Genomic DNA, 14,155 nt, shown 5'->3' with positions numbered 1-14,155 from the left:
AAGGGCTAGACATTTTTGAATCTGCAGGTCCAGATGCCCTCCACCCAAGGGTGTTGAGGGAGCTGGCAGGGGTCATTGCAGAGCCTTTGGCCTGGCTGTATGAGCATTCGTGGTCATCTAGCCAGGTGCCGGGGGACTGGAAACTGGCTAATGTGGTCCCAATTTTCAAGAAGGGGAGGAAGGAGGACCCAAGTAACTATAGGCCTGTAAGGCTCACCTCGGTGCTCGGGAAGATCTTGGAGAGGATCATCCAGGAGCGCATCTGTGGGGGGCTGCAGGGGAGATCATGCTCAGGGGCAATCAGCATGGGTTCACCAAAGGCAGGTCCTGCCAGACCAACCTGATTGCCTTTTATGACCAAGTAACTAAACCCTTGGATGATGGTGTCACCATGGATGTAGTCTTTCTAGACTTTAAGAAGGCCTTTGACACCGTCTCTCACCCCATCCTCATCAGTAAATTAAGCGACTGTGGTACTGATGCCTGCACAGTTGCGGATGGGTAAAAACTTGGCTGATGGGGCGCACCCAGAGAGTAGTGGTGGATGGGTTGTATTCAACCTGGCGAGATGTGAGCACTGGGGTACCCCAGGGGATGTGAGCACTGGGGTACCCCACTGGTATGTGAGCACTGGGGTACCCCAGGGCTCGGTCCTCAGGCCCGCACTGTTTAACATTAACACACTGAGTTCTTTGCCTCAGTGTTCCTAAGCGAGGGGCACGACAAGTCTCTCACGGGGGTTGTAGAGAGGCAGCAGCAAGGCACCAGACTGCCATGCGTAGATCCTGAGATGGTGCAGAGTCACTTGGAAGAACTGGATGCCTTTAAGTCGGCAGGCCTGGATGGGCTCCATCCGAGGGTGCTGAAGGCACTGGCCGACATCATTGCAGAGCCACTGGCGGGAATATTTGAATGCTCGTGACGCACGGGCCAAGTCCCGGAGGACTGGAAAAGGGCTAACGTGGTCCCCATTTTCAAAAAGGGGAGGAAGGAGGACCCGGGCAACTATAGGCCAGTCAGTCTCACCTCCATCCTCCATCCACGTCTCACCTTGGTAAAGTCTTTGAAAAAATTATCAAGGCTCACATTTGTGAGAGCCCGGCAGGACAAATTATGCTGAGGGGAAACCAGCACGGGTTTGTGGCGGGCAGATCATGCCTGACCAACCTAGTCTCTTTCTATGACCAGGTTACGAAACGCCTGGACACAGGAGGAGGGGTGGATGTCGTATACCTGGACTTCAGGAAGGCCTTCGATACGGTATCCCACCCATACTGGTGAACAAATTAAGAGGCTGTGATGTGGATGACTGCACAGTCCGGTGGGTGGCTAATTGGCTAGAGGGTCGCACCCAAAGAGTCGTGGTGGATGGGTCGGTATCGACCTGGAAGGGTGTGGGCAGTGGGGTCCCGCAGGGCTCGGTCCTGGGACCGATACTCTTTAATGTCTTCATCAGCGACTTGGACGAGGGAGTGAAGCATACTCTGTCCAAGTTTGCAGATGACACACAGCTATGGGGAGAAGTGGACATGCCGGAGGGCAGGGAACAGCTGCAAGCAGACCTGGATAGGCTGGACAAGTGGGCAGAAACCAACAGGATGCAGTTCAACAAGGAGAAATGCAAAGTGCTGCACCTAGGGAGGAAAAATGTCCAGCACACCTACAGCCTAGGGAATGACCTGCTGGGTGGCACAGAGGTGGAAAGGGATCTTGGAGTCCTAGTGGACTCCAAGATGAACATGAGCCGGCAGTGTGACGAAGCCATCAGAAAAGCCAATGGCACTTTATCGTGCATCAGCAGATGCATGACGAATAGGTCCAAGGAGGTGATACTTCCCCTCTGTCGGGCGCTGGTCAGACCGCAGTTGGAGTACTGCGTGCAATTCTGGGCGCCGCACTTCAGGAAGGATGCGGATAACCTGGAGAGGGTCCAGAGAAGGGCCACTCGTATGGTTAAGGGCCTGCAGACCAAGCCCTATGAGGAGAGACTAGAGAAACTGGACCTTTTCAGCCTCCGCAAGAGAAGGTTGAGAGGCGACCTTGTGGCCGCCTATAAGTTCATCACGGGGGCACAGAAGGGAATTGGTGAGGATTTATTCACCAAGGCGCCCCCGGGGGTTACAAGAAACAATGGCCACAAGCTAGCAGAGAGCAGATTTAGACTGGACATTAGGAAGAACTTCTTCACAGTTCAAGTGGCCAAGGTCTGGAACGGGCTCCCAAGGGAGGTGGTGCTCTCCCCTACCCTGGGGGTCTTCAAGAGGAGGTTAGATAGGCATCTAGCTGGGGTCATCTAGACCCAGCACTCTTTCCTGCCTATGCAGGGGGTCGGACTCGATGATCTATTGAGGTCCCTTCCGACCCTAACATCTATGAATCTATGAATCTATGAACATCTTCATCAGCGACTTGGACGAGGGGGTGGAAAGCATGCTGTTCAAATCTGCTGCTGACACTAAGACGTGGGGCGAGGTGGACACACTTGAAGGGAGAGAGAGGCTGCAGCTAGATTAAGACAGACTACAAAAGCGGGCAGATGGTAATAGGATGGGGTTCAATGTAGATACGTGCAGGGTGCTGTGGAGAAGGCATCCACAGCATACATACAGGCTGGGGAGCTCCCCTCTTGAAAGCACAGAGGCGGAAAGGGATCTTGGAGTCATTACTGACTCCAAGATGAACATGAGCCGCCAATGCCAGACTGCAGCCAGCAAGGCCAGCCATACCTTGTCATGCATCCAAAGGTGCATCTCAAGCCAGTCCAGAGAGGTGATCCTCCCCCTCTATGCGACTTTGGTCAGGCTGCAGGTGGAGTAGTGCGTCCAGTTCTGGGCACTGCACTTCAGGAGGGATGTGGCCAGCATGGAGAGGGGTCGGAGGAGGGCCACCCACTTGGTGAGAGGGCAGCAGGACAGCCCCTACGAGCAGAAACTGAGGGACCTGAACCTGTTCAGCCTCAGCAAGAGAAGGCTGAGGGGGGACCTGGTGGCTGCCTACAAGCTCACTTGGGGGATCAACAGCAAACAGGCAGAGCTCTTTTCTCCCCAGCACCACCTGGGGTGATGAGGAACAATGGTCATAAGCTGATGGAGAATAGGTTTAGGTTGGAGATCAGAAGGCAATATTTTACAGTTCGGGTGGCCAAAATCTGGAACCAACGTCCCAGGGAAGTGGTCCTCGCCCCTACCTTGGGCAAATTCAAGAGGAGGTGGATGATGACCTGTCTGGGGTCTTGTGACCCCAGCATTCATTCCTGCCTGTGACAGGGGGTCAGGCGAGATGATCTGTTCAGGTCCCTCCTGACCCTAGCTACGATGAAACTATGAAACTATGTTCATTAACATCGGTAGTGCACAAGTGATATAGCTGCATTGGTCCAGCAATTAAGTGAGAGGCAAGGATTTCTTAGGTGGGTATCTTCTAGTTGGTCAAATAAAAGATTCAGCTGGGACTACATAGCTGGTCCAATAAAAGATATCACCCTATGAAATCTTTGCCTTTCACTTGATTAGCATAGGTCACAGAGTAGATCAAAACAGGTTGAAGCTTGGTGCCTGTTCTCCTATTCTCTCTGTCTTCCAACCTGTCATGTAACCACTAGCAAAACTGTCTCCCCCTGGATCCTGGGTAATCTGTTTATACCTCCCTGTCTCCGCTGGAAATTCCTTGACTGTCAAATCACAGTCACAAGTGCCTTTTTCCCTAGCTTGCCTCTGTTGCCCGTCTAGCTCATTCTGCATTGGCCATCTAGTTCATTCTGCATGGGACCCTGATTCTGTCCGGGACCGAGGAAACCTCCCAACTCCGTGTTGCCAGCAGATTTCCCCGGGACGCTACTCCTATTTGAACCGAGGAGGTTAATGAATATCTTAATGCAAGATCTGCTCTCTGCTGCACTCCAGTAACCTCCCTTGGACTGAGACTGCCCCTCTCCAACATAGGGACTTGAGCCTCCACTTGACCATTCCTCTATTACCCCCATCTTTCCCACTTTGCCTAATAATTTCTCGTGTGGCCCTGTACCAAATGCTTTGCTAAGGGCCAGGCGGATGACAGCAGCTGCATTTCTGTCTAAACAAATTGGCCTTCTTGTCAGCAAATGCTCATAGATCACCTCGACACAACTGACCTCTGGTTTCTCATGCTGCATTTTATCCCTTGCTCCATTAATCCCCAAGCTTTTATATTAAAATTTAGTCTTCTCCTGCTTTGATTAACCATCTGTTTCAGACAGCTGTGTTCGTAATGACACAAGCACAGTATTACACCCATTCCTCTTCCTCTTTTCTGAGACATGGTTTGGATGTGATGAGCTCAGGTTCATAAAAGCTTATGCCAGGGTACTCAACCCAGCCCCTGGAGACGTGACATCTGACCCGTGGGGCTTCCTTTGGGTCTGAAAATTTGGCGGTGGCAGTGTTACATAGCACTCTGCCACTGTCAAAATTACGTACCTGTGGGGAGCCCCGTGGGCTGGATATTGTGGCCCACCCTGCATGACTGACACAGCACAGGGCTGGATCCAGGCAAGGGCCTGATCCATATACAGGGCTGACCAGCATGGGACCCAATACATATACACGGGGCCTATGGGTGGATCCAGGATTTTGAAAAGGGGGGTGCAGATAGTGTGGCATATCACTTTATATAGCACAACACGTCTTTTTTCCCAGGTAAAGAGAAACTAGAAGCCTTGCTAACATGCTGGGGAGGGGGCAGCAGTATATTACTCTGTTTAAGATGAAAGCCAAAACAAATATAACTATTGAAATGTGCACTCAGTTGCTAGATTACATATATAGGTATAAAAAAACACAACAAATGAGGCCAAAAGTAGTCAAAGGATCTTGTATCGTTAGTCCTGCCACTGTTATAGTGAAATGGGCATCTCCTATTCTGATTCTTAATGCTGAATCTAGCCTCCTTGAGTAGCATGATGCTGCCTCCAGCACTTTGCTGCCAGTCATTTGAGTGAATAGGACCACACCTGAGTAAGGTTTGTAGCTAGAGCTAAATCCAGTCTGCAGGGCCGTGAAAGAGAAGAGACATTCCCAAGACGGGCTAACAGACAGCAAGATTGCAGAAGAAAGGATAGTTCGAACCATGAAAAATCAAGACCAGGGTAGAGGGTTGTTAAGACCTGAGCTTCGGAGGGCGAACAGCAGGATAATGAACTGTGACGTCAATTGGCTCTCTCAGCACTGCCCGAATAGAAATGCTGCTGCCTCTCTCATGCAGCTGGATCTAAAGCTTACGGGGAGCAGGAATCAAAGGGGGTGCAACTGAACCACTGCCTCGCTCCCCCCAGATCCACCCCTGGCAGGGCTGGGCCTGATCCAGGCACGTGGGGCTTGAGCAACGCATGGGATCCAGCTCGCTGTTTGGCTGCAAGCAGCTTGTCCAGCTCATGTTGGGTACCGCTGGGGTAGGCAACCCCCGGCACACGTGCCAGAGCATGGCAGGAAAATGCATCTTGCTTGGTATGTGCATCTTGGAGGAGCTGGGGCCGCGCTGCCACAACAAGGATCAGGCCCCTCACAGCTCCCCTGCCATCTGCCCCTGGCACGCCAACATCTTACAAGGCGAGGTTACGGGTGTTTTTGGCACTCTGCCCCAAAACCTTGCCGCCCCCTGCTATACATCTTACAATCACAGAGAAGCAGGGCAGGAAGGGACTTCCAGACATCACCTCGTCCAGCCCCCTGCCCGCGGCAGGATCAGTGCTGTGCAAACCATCCTATACAAACCCATCCTCAAAACCACCATCAACCCCGACACAATGCCAGGCATCACACCCGAGCCTGCCCCAGGCAAAGCAGGGGAACCACAGCAGCCAATGTCCTGCTTCTGTAAAATAGGATGTGGTGAACCCTGATGCACCACCAGACCTCACGCCCCAGCCTGCCCCAGCTGGGGAACCACGGCAGAGCAACATCCTTCTATAAAACAGGATATGGTGAATCCTGATGCAACACCAAACCTCACACATGAGCTTGCCACGGGTAACACCGGCACAGCCCTGCTTCTGTAAAAGGCTGTAAATATCCACTCAAGAGATCCCAGAAGGCAACCCCAACCCGGTCTATACCAGCCTGACCAGGGAGTAATGTCCCTTCCTGAACCCAGACAGGACGATGGGTCTGGATGTTTGATTCAATTGGTCTCTATACGGTGCCAGTCTCCCCTGCCTTCTGCACGGTCAGCCCCATTCGGAGAGAACTACCCGACCTGGGGATATCGCCCCTTCTGCTGGCACTTGCCACCGGGTTGGATCTTGCCCCTGAGGGCAGCTGCTTTGACTCATCCATAGCCCACCATTGATGGGACCTCAGCCCCCAACACAGGGCACGGGGCAACAGCAGGATCTTAGCAGCTGCCCTTAGCATCCAGAGTCCAGGGGGCCTGGGCACACCCCGGAGGGAAGGGGCATCTGTCGGTACTGAGCACGGGTGTCCTAGACCGTCAATGCCAGGGAGACGAGCACAGAGCCCGGGGGTGGAAACCTAGTCAGACCCCGTTCTCTCCAATTTCCAGCATCTGGCACGACCCAGGATTTCCCATTTAAAGCACCCCCTATGCCTGCTAGGTCCGACTGGCGCCTCCAGCATCCCATCCTAGCGGATCATAACCATGACAGCAAGATCCTTCCACCTGCCTTCGCGCTCTGCTGGCTCCCAGGTGCCAGGAAGAAAGCCAAAAAGCCGGGAAGAAGAAGGAGGAAGGAGACAGCCACCGAGCTCTTCCCTTTCCTACCCCATCAGCGGCTCAGGCCCAGCCCTGAGCTTGCAGAGTCACTTCTTGCAAGGAGCGGTGGAGCAATCTGCTGGCCCAAGGGATTTAGGAGACCTGCCTGCTGAAAGGAGGTCTGCCAGGGCTGAAAGGAGCAATCCCAAGGGAGTTGCCAGTCTTGGGGGGGTTGTTGTGTGTGTGCCCCCTTTGCATTTCCAGCGTGTCCCAGCTGGGAGCGGAGCCCTTAGCCCGCCCCGGCGCTGCAGCGCGGAGCCGGGAGCGCTCCTTACCTTGCGGGCTGGGCCAGGCGGAGCCGGGGACCAGCAGCGCGGCCAGGCAGCAGATCCAGGGCAGGGGCAGGCGGGCCATGGGCGGCTCCGGGCCGGCGCCCGGCGGCGGCATCAGGGGGGCTCGGCGGCCGCGGCGGGGACACGCGGGACCCGCGGAGCCGGGCGGCTCGGACGCAGCATTCTGCAACGCGCCTTTCGCTTTCGCTTTGCCGCGGGGCGGGGAGGGATGATCCGGGGGAAGCCCCGCGCGCCCGCCTGCCCGCGCCGCAGCCTGGAGCGCTCCTGCCGCCCGCGCCCGCGCCACGTGTGTCTGCGCCGGGGGGCTTCGCGCGGCACAGCGAGCCCTGCCCAGCTCAGGGTCGGGGTGGGTGGGGGTGGAAGACACTTTTGGGGAGCCACATTGCTCCTGCTCATACCCGGAGCCCTCCTGGCTGCTGCTGGACGCCTGCCCTGGAGTAGACATCTGTACAGGGAGGGGATACACTTACCGCGGGATAGTTAATGCCCTGAGTTCAGTGTCAGGGGGGTTTGGGAGCCACCTCTGGGGAGCTACAGAGCCCCTCCTTCTGCCTGGTTACCCTGGAGCAGACCTCTGTCTGGGTGCGGAGGGTACACTTACCACGGGATAGTTAACCCCCCGATCTCAGTGTCAGGGTGGGGGTGGAAGACACTTTTGGGGAGCCACATTGCTCCTGCTCATACCCGGAGCCCTCCTGGCTGCTGCTGGACGCCTGCCCTGGAGTAGACATCTGTACAGGGAGGGGATACGCTTACTGCGGGGTAGTTAACCCTCCCATCTCAGTGTCGGGGTGGGGGTGGAAAACACCTTTGGGGAGCCACATTGCCCCTGCTCATGCTGAGAGCCCTCCTGGCTGCTGCTGGATGCCTGCCCCGGAGTAGGCATCTGTACAGGGAGGGGATACGCTTACCGCAGGATAGTTAACCCCCCCGTCTCAGTGTCGGGGTGGGGGTGGAAGACACTTTTGGGGCACCACATTGCCCCTGCTCATACCTGGAGCCCTCCTGGCTGCTGCTGGATGCCTGCCCTGGAGTAGACATCTGAACAGGGAGGGGATACGCTTATCGCGGGATACTTAATGCCCTGAGTTCAGTGTCATGGGGGTTTGGGAGCCACCTCTGGGAAGCTACAGAGCCCCTCCTTCTGCCTGGTTACCCTGGAGCAGACGTCTGTCTGGGTGCAGAGGGGTACACTTACCACTGGATAGTTAACCCCCACTGATTGCAGTGCCAAGGGGGTTGGAAGACACTTCTGGGGAGCCACAGAGCCCCTGGTCATGCCCAGCCCTCCTGGATGCCGCTGGTCCCCTGCCCGCCCTTACCCCACTGCAGATGTCTGTCTGGGGAGGGGATATTACCCCAAGATAATTAACCCCCCGATCTGGGGAGGGGGGCAAGGTAAGCCACTTCTTAGGAGCCACAGAGCCCCTGCTTGTGCCCAGCCTCTCCTTAAGCCCCCGGTGAGGTGTTCATCCAGCCTCCTCTTAAAGACCTCCAGGGTAGGAGCGAGGACCACTTCCCTTGGAAGTTGGCTCCAGGTCCTAGCCGCCCTGACTGTGCAGGAGCGCCTCCTGATATGCAGCCCGACTCTGCCCTCTGCCAGCTTGTGCCATTATTTCTAGGCACTCCTGGGAGTGCTCGGGGGAACAGGGGCTCCCCCAATGCCTGCTGGTCCCCCCCGACTAGTTTGTAAACATCCACCAGATCCCCCTCAGTCTCCTCTTGTGGAGGCTGAACAGGTTCAGGTCCCGTCGCCTCTCCTCGTAGGGCCTGCCCTGCTGCCCCTGACCATGCGGGTGGCCTCCTCTGGCCCCTCTCCAAGCTATCCACCTCCCTCCTGAAGTGCGACACCCAGAACTGGACGCAGTACTCCAGCATGGTCTGACCAGTGCCGCATGGAGGGGGAGGATCACCTCCTTGGCCCTGCTCAAGATGCATCTGTGGATGCATGGCAAGGTACGGTTAGCCTTCCTGACCACATCCTCACACTGTCAGCCCATGTTTATTTTGGCATCAATAATGATCCCAAGATCCTTTTCTGCCTCTGCACTGACGAGGAGCGAGTTCCCCAGCCTGTAGGTGTGCTGCTGGTCCTTTCTCCCCCGGTGCAGCACCTTGCACTTGTCAGTGTTGAATCCCATCCTGTTCTCATCCGCCCACCCCTGTAACCTGTCTAGGTCCAATTGCAGCCTATTCCTCCCTCCTAGCATGCCCACATCCCTCCACATCTTAGTGTCATCTGCCAATTTGAACAAGGTGCTTTTCACCCCCTCGTCCAAGTCGCTGATGAAGATGTTGAACAGCGCGGGCGCGAGGACCGAGCTCTGGGGGACCCACTGCCCACACCCCTCCAGGTCGAATAAGACCCATCCACCACCACTCTCTGGGTGCAGCCCTCCAGCCAGTTAGTGACCCGTCTGACTGTGTAGGTGTCGACACCACAGACCCCTAGTTTTTTAATGCATTGGCACTGCCCAGTCAAAATCCCCAGCCTGAGATGCAGCCAACACCCAGTGCTGCTGAGAAAGGCTTAAAAACACCTTAATACCTGTAGCAGGGAAGGTGGGGAGGGAGCAACCAGCAAAGCCCAGAAATACCCAGAGCAAAACATAGGCATCAGTTTGCCATCACCACCTGGAAAAACTCCTTCAAATAATGAGGCAGTGGGATAGACCCTGGGGAAGCAGTCTCTGGCACTGGAGGCCTTCCAGGAGAGGTCAGACGGCCGCTGGCTGGGGATGATCTAGAGATGGTGACGCCTGTAGTCTGCTAGAGGGACTTCCCACATTTCTGGACATTGTGGGTTGCCACATGGGACCAGGAGGGGATTTTTTTCCCCCTCCTGTTACTACATGTTTCAGGGAGGGCTTTAAGCCTTCTTCCAAGGCATTAGGTGTTGGCTGCAGCCCAGGCTGGGGATTTTGACTGGGCTGTGCTAATGCTCCCGGCAGGACTCAAACCCACAGGGTCCTGGCTGAAGGGCTTTGCCCCTCTGCTCAGGGTCAGACTGATCACCGGGTCAGGAAGGAATTGTACCCCACTGTCAGATTGGTACAGACTGGGCAGGGGAGCTTGCCTTCCTCATAGCTGCGGGGAGGCCTCTTCCTGGGATCTCTTGAGTGTATTTTAACAACCTTTGCAGCAGCAGCACATTGGCCACCGTGGTCCCCTTGCTTCACCTGTGGCAGGTTCGGGTGTTATGTCTTGTGCTGGGTCAGAGATGACCATGTAGTTTTGCTAAGAGGTTAGAGGATGGATTTGTCTGGGATGGTTTGGATAGAGCTGATCCTGCTTCGGGCAAGGGGTTGGACTAGATGTGACTTCTGGAGGTCTCTTCTCAGCCCCGCTTTATGACCCCAGCTGTTCCCTCTCCCGCCTCTGACCCTCCTTGCAACAAAAGGGAGGAATACCAAAATCCAAAATGCCAGGTTTTTTTCCCTAGCCTGAGATGGGGAATTCTGCCAAGGCCTTTTAAACCCCCTTTAACCTACATGTGCATTGGGGAAGCGAAGTCAAGAAGCCACCTCCGAGGACAGAATGCAGATCCCTGCCTGGCCCAAATATGCAGAGATGGCTTTAGCAGGTTGGGACAAAGCTGAATTGCTACCACCCCTCATTTATGCATTGCAAACAAAACACCAGTCATTGTTCTTATTAGCTTCTCCTGGGAACTATTTGAGATTTCCAGTTCACACAGGAAAAAGTCTTCTATTCAATTCAAAAGCAAAAACATTTAGATGTAAAATGAGTGCAGCACAGATGGGATAATTACCGAAAGCTGCTGATACTGACTCATGCCCTGGGGTATTTCTTTGGGATGTTTCTTCTAAGTGACTGCAGACAAAAAATGCCATATTTCCAGAAGAAAGCATTTTTTAAATTCTTCAAGGAAATGCTTCTGTTAATGCCCAGTTCTGCCATACTTTTCTCCAAATCATGGAAAATGAGGGTTGAGGGGTACCACAGGAGGTCACATCTAGTCCAACCCCTGCTCAAAGCAAGACCAGCCCCAGCTACATCATCCCAGCCAAGGCTTTGTCTAGTTGGGCCCTAGAAACCCCCAAGGATGGCAAGTCCACCACCTCTCTGTGTAACCTGTTCCAGTGCTTCACCACCCTCCTAGTGAGAAAGTTCTTCCTAATATCCAACCTCAACTTCCCGTGCTGCAACGTTAGCCCATTGCTCCTTGTCCTGCCATCTGCCCCCACTGAGAACAGCCCGGCTCCATCCTCTTCACAACCCCCTGCAGGGAGCTGAAGGCTGCCATTCAATCCCCCTCAGTCTTCTCTTCTCCACGTTAAATAAGCCCAGTTCCCTCAGCCCCTCCTCATAAGTCATGTACTCCAGCACCTTAACCATTTTCATTGCCCTGCTCAACTCTTTCCAACTTAGTTTCATAGTTACCTGGTAGGTAAGGTTGGAAGGGACCTGAGAAGGTCATCAAGTCCAACCCCCTGCCATGGCAGGAAAGACTGATAGGGTCAAAAGACCCCAGCTAGGTGATTATTTAGTCTGCTTTTGAAGACCCCCAGGGTAGAAGAGAGCACCATTTCCCTTGGAAGTTGGTTCCAGATCCTAGCCTCCCTGACTGTGAAGTAGCGCCTCCTGATGTCTAGCCTGAATCTACTCTCCATCAACTTATGGCTGTTATTCCTTGTTAGTCCCAATAATGCTTGGGGGAACAGGGACTCCCCCATTGCCTGCTGGTCCCCCTTGGCCAGTTTATAGATGGGCACCAGATCCCCTCTCAGCCTCCTCTTGTGGAGGCTGAACAGGTTCAGGTCCCATAGCCTCCCCTTGTAGGGCCTGCCTTGCTGCCCCCGATCATGCAAGTGGCCCTCCTCTGGACCCTTCTGGACATCCTCTCGGCATCTTCTCCACATCCTTTCTGCAGTGGGGGCCCAACATTGGACACAGGACTCCAGATGTGGCCTCACCAGTGCCAAATAGAGGGAAAGAACCACTTCCCTTGACCTGCTGATAACACACCTACCAAAGCAGCCCAGGATGCCATTATTCTTCTTGGCAACAAGGATACATGGTTGACTCATATCCAGCTTATTGTCCACTGTCACCCCAAGGTCCTTTGCTGAAGAGCTGCTGCCTAGGCAGTTGGCCCCAAGCCTGCACCGGTGCATGAGATTGCTCCAGTGTCCTAAATTGAGGCTTAACATAGCAAGTTGTTCCCTTCTGTAACAGGGTGCCTATGGTGCTTGCACCTTAAGAGAGGGAAAGTGCAGTTTGGGGAGCTGTGAAAGGCTGCATGTTAGGCGCTCTGAAAGAGCAGGGCCCCAGGAAGCCAGGGTGAGAAAGGTTGGAAGTCGTTGGCATCTATTGCAGAGCTAATGGCTCTGCCATAATACAGCTAGGGGGAAACCCTGTGAGTAAGCAAAGCACAGCTGGAACAGCTGGACAGTCACAGGAAGCTGCCATGGGGTTAAGCCTGCAAGTCCAATCAAGGGACACCTGTAGCCCATGCAGGGAGGTCACCTGACCAGAAAGCAGTGGTGCCTGGGAGATCTATAAACCCAGGGCTTGACCCATGGCAGGCAGATGGGCTCTGGAGGCTGCCAGAGAAGGATGTCTGGATTGGAGTGGCTGTAGCTGGAGCGACTGGCTGAGCTCCAATAGCAATGTGCACTGTGAGTAAGGGGTTGAATGCTTTCAAGGAGCCACATCCTGGGATGAAAAGAGTTTGATTTTGCTGCCAGAGTGTTCAGGGGTCTTCAGCAGAGCCAGAAAGCTCAGGACCTGAGCCCTGTGGGTATTTTGTAAGTTCCCTTTGATAGATCGTTTCTAATCCTCAAAGGGAATTTACAAAACACCTTTCGTAGACAAGCCTATGAACTTTGCTTCATCAATCTACATCTGGATCTACAATCTGGATACAAAAAATCATGGACTCAATATAGACATTGGATTTATGACACATTGCAACCTGCCTGACACTTGATTCACCAGGTACCTGCCAGACTTCACCCTTTATACTTTTCTTCCTCCCCTCCTCTCCTTTTCTACCCTTTGTCTTTCTAATTTCTAGCTAGTTACTTTTTCACAGGCAGCCTCTTTTCTACTTTGGAAAACTACTACAGTAGAGTCCCCTTACTTACCTTTGGCTTTTTTTCCCCTTTTTCCCCCCTCCCTTCCCTTCTCTGCCATTTGTTTTCCTAATTTCCACCTATTTTACATTCTCACTGACATCCTGTCACACTTTTAGCTTCTTTCATTCCTTAGAGTCTCAGAACAGTAGAGACTCCCTAGTCTCTATGCCTGAAAAAGGGTGATTGAGAGCTTGCAAAGAACCTTTTTCCAGCTACTCAGTTGGTGTAATAAAAGATATCACATCTAACCAAAGAACATTTCCTTCCAATCTGTAGACATTTCTTCCAACCCTGGTGGGAGCTGACTGATGTCATATTTGGGAATGAAGGAAGGAAGACAGTCCTGTGACTTCAGGAAGAAGGAATTGAGTTGGAAATGGACATGGGAACTCATGTTGCAAATTAATCTATATAAACCCAGTCTTGTCCCTTCCAGAAACCCAGCCTTCCTCACTAGCCAAGACTTCTTCTTCTGTCTGAGACGATGGCCTTTTTCAGGCCAGAAATTGGTAGCAGCTGTGTAGCTCACATCAATGGTAGCCCAGTTCCTACTGCATCTAATAGGTACCTACAGTGCCGTAGCAAGGGGGTAGGAGTGCCCCGAGTGCTGAAGTGAAGGGGGTGCCAACAGGCACTGCCAAGCTGAGTCAGCATGCAGGATGGAGCCACGAGCGGCTCATTTGGGAGGCACGGGGACAGGAAGAGGGTGGCTCCTGCCACTACACACACTTCCGGCAAGCATGGGAAGGGGCATGTGCTCCCCCCCCCCCCCCCCCCCCCCCCCCCCCCCCAGATCTGTGTATAGGTTGAGGGCAGGCTGCTGCTGCTTTGCCCCAGGTGCCAAACTTCAGTGTTTCAGTGCTTGGTACCTAAGTGAAATATTCCTTGTCTATCCTATTTGAAACCTTGAAAACCCATTCATCCATCTATTTTTGTACATGCTATCACCTTGACCTTAAAACTAAGTCACAACAAGCATGGAGGAGGAGCATTTAGTGTATTAACGGTGTTTTGGGG

Source organism: Alligator mississippiensis, chromosome 4 (assembly GCF_030867095.1).
Source record: "Alligator mississippiensis isolate rAllMis1 chromosome 4, rAllMis1, whole genome shotgun sequence".
NCBI lineage: Eukaryota > Metazoa > Chordata > Crocodylia > Alligatoridae > Alligator > Alligator mississippiensis.
The sequence above is the reverse complement of the archived record's forward strand: the minus strand, read 5'-3'. Positions refer to the sequence as shown.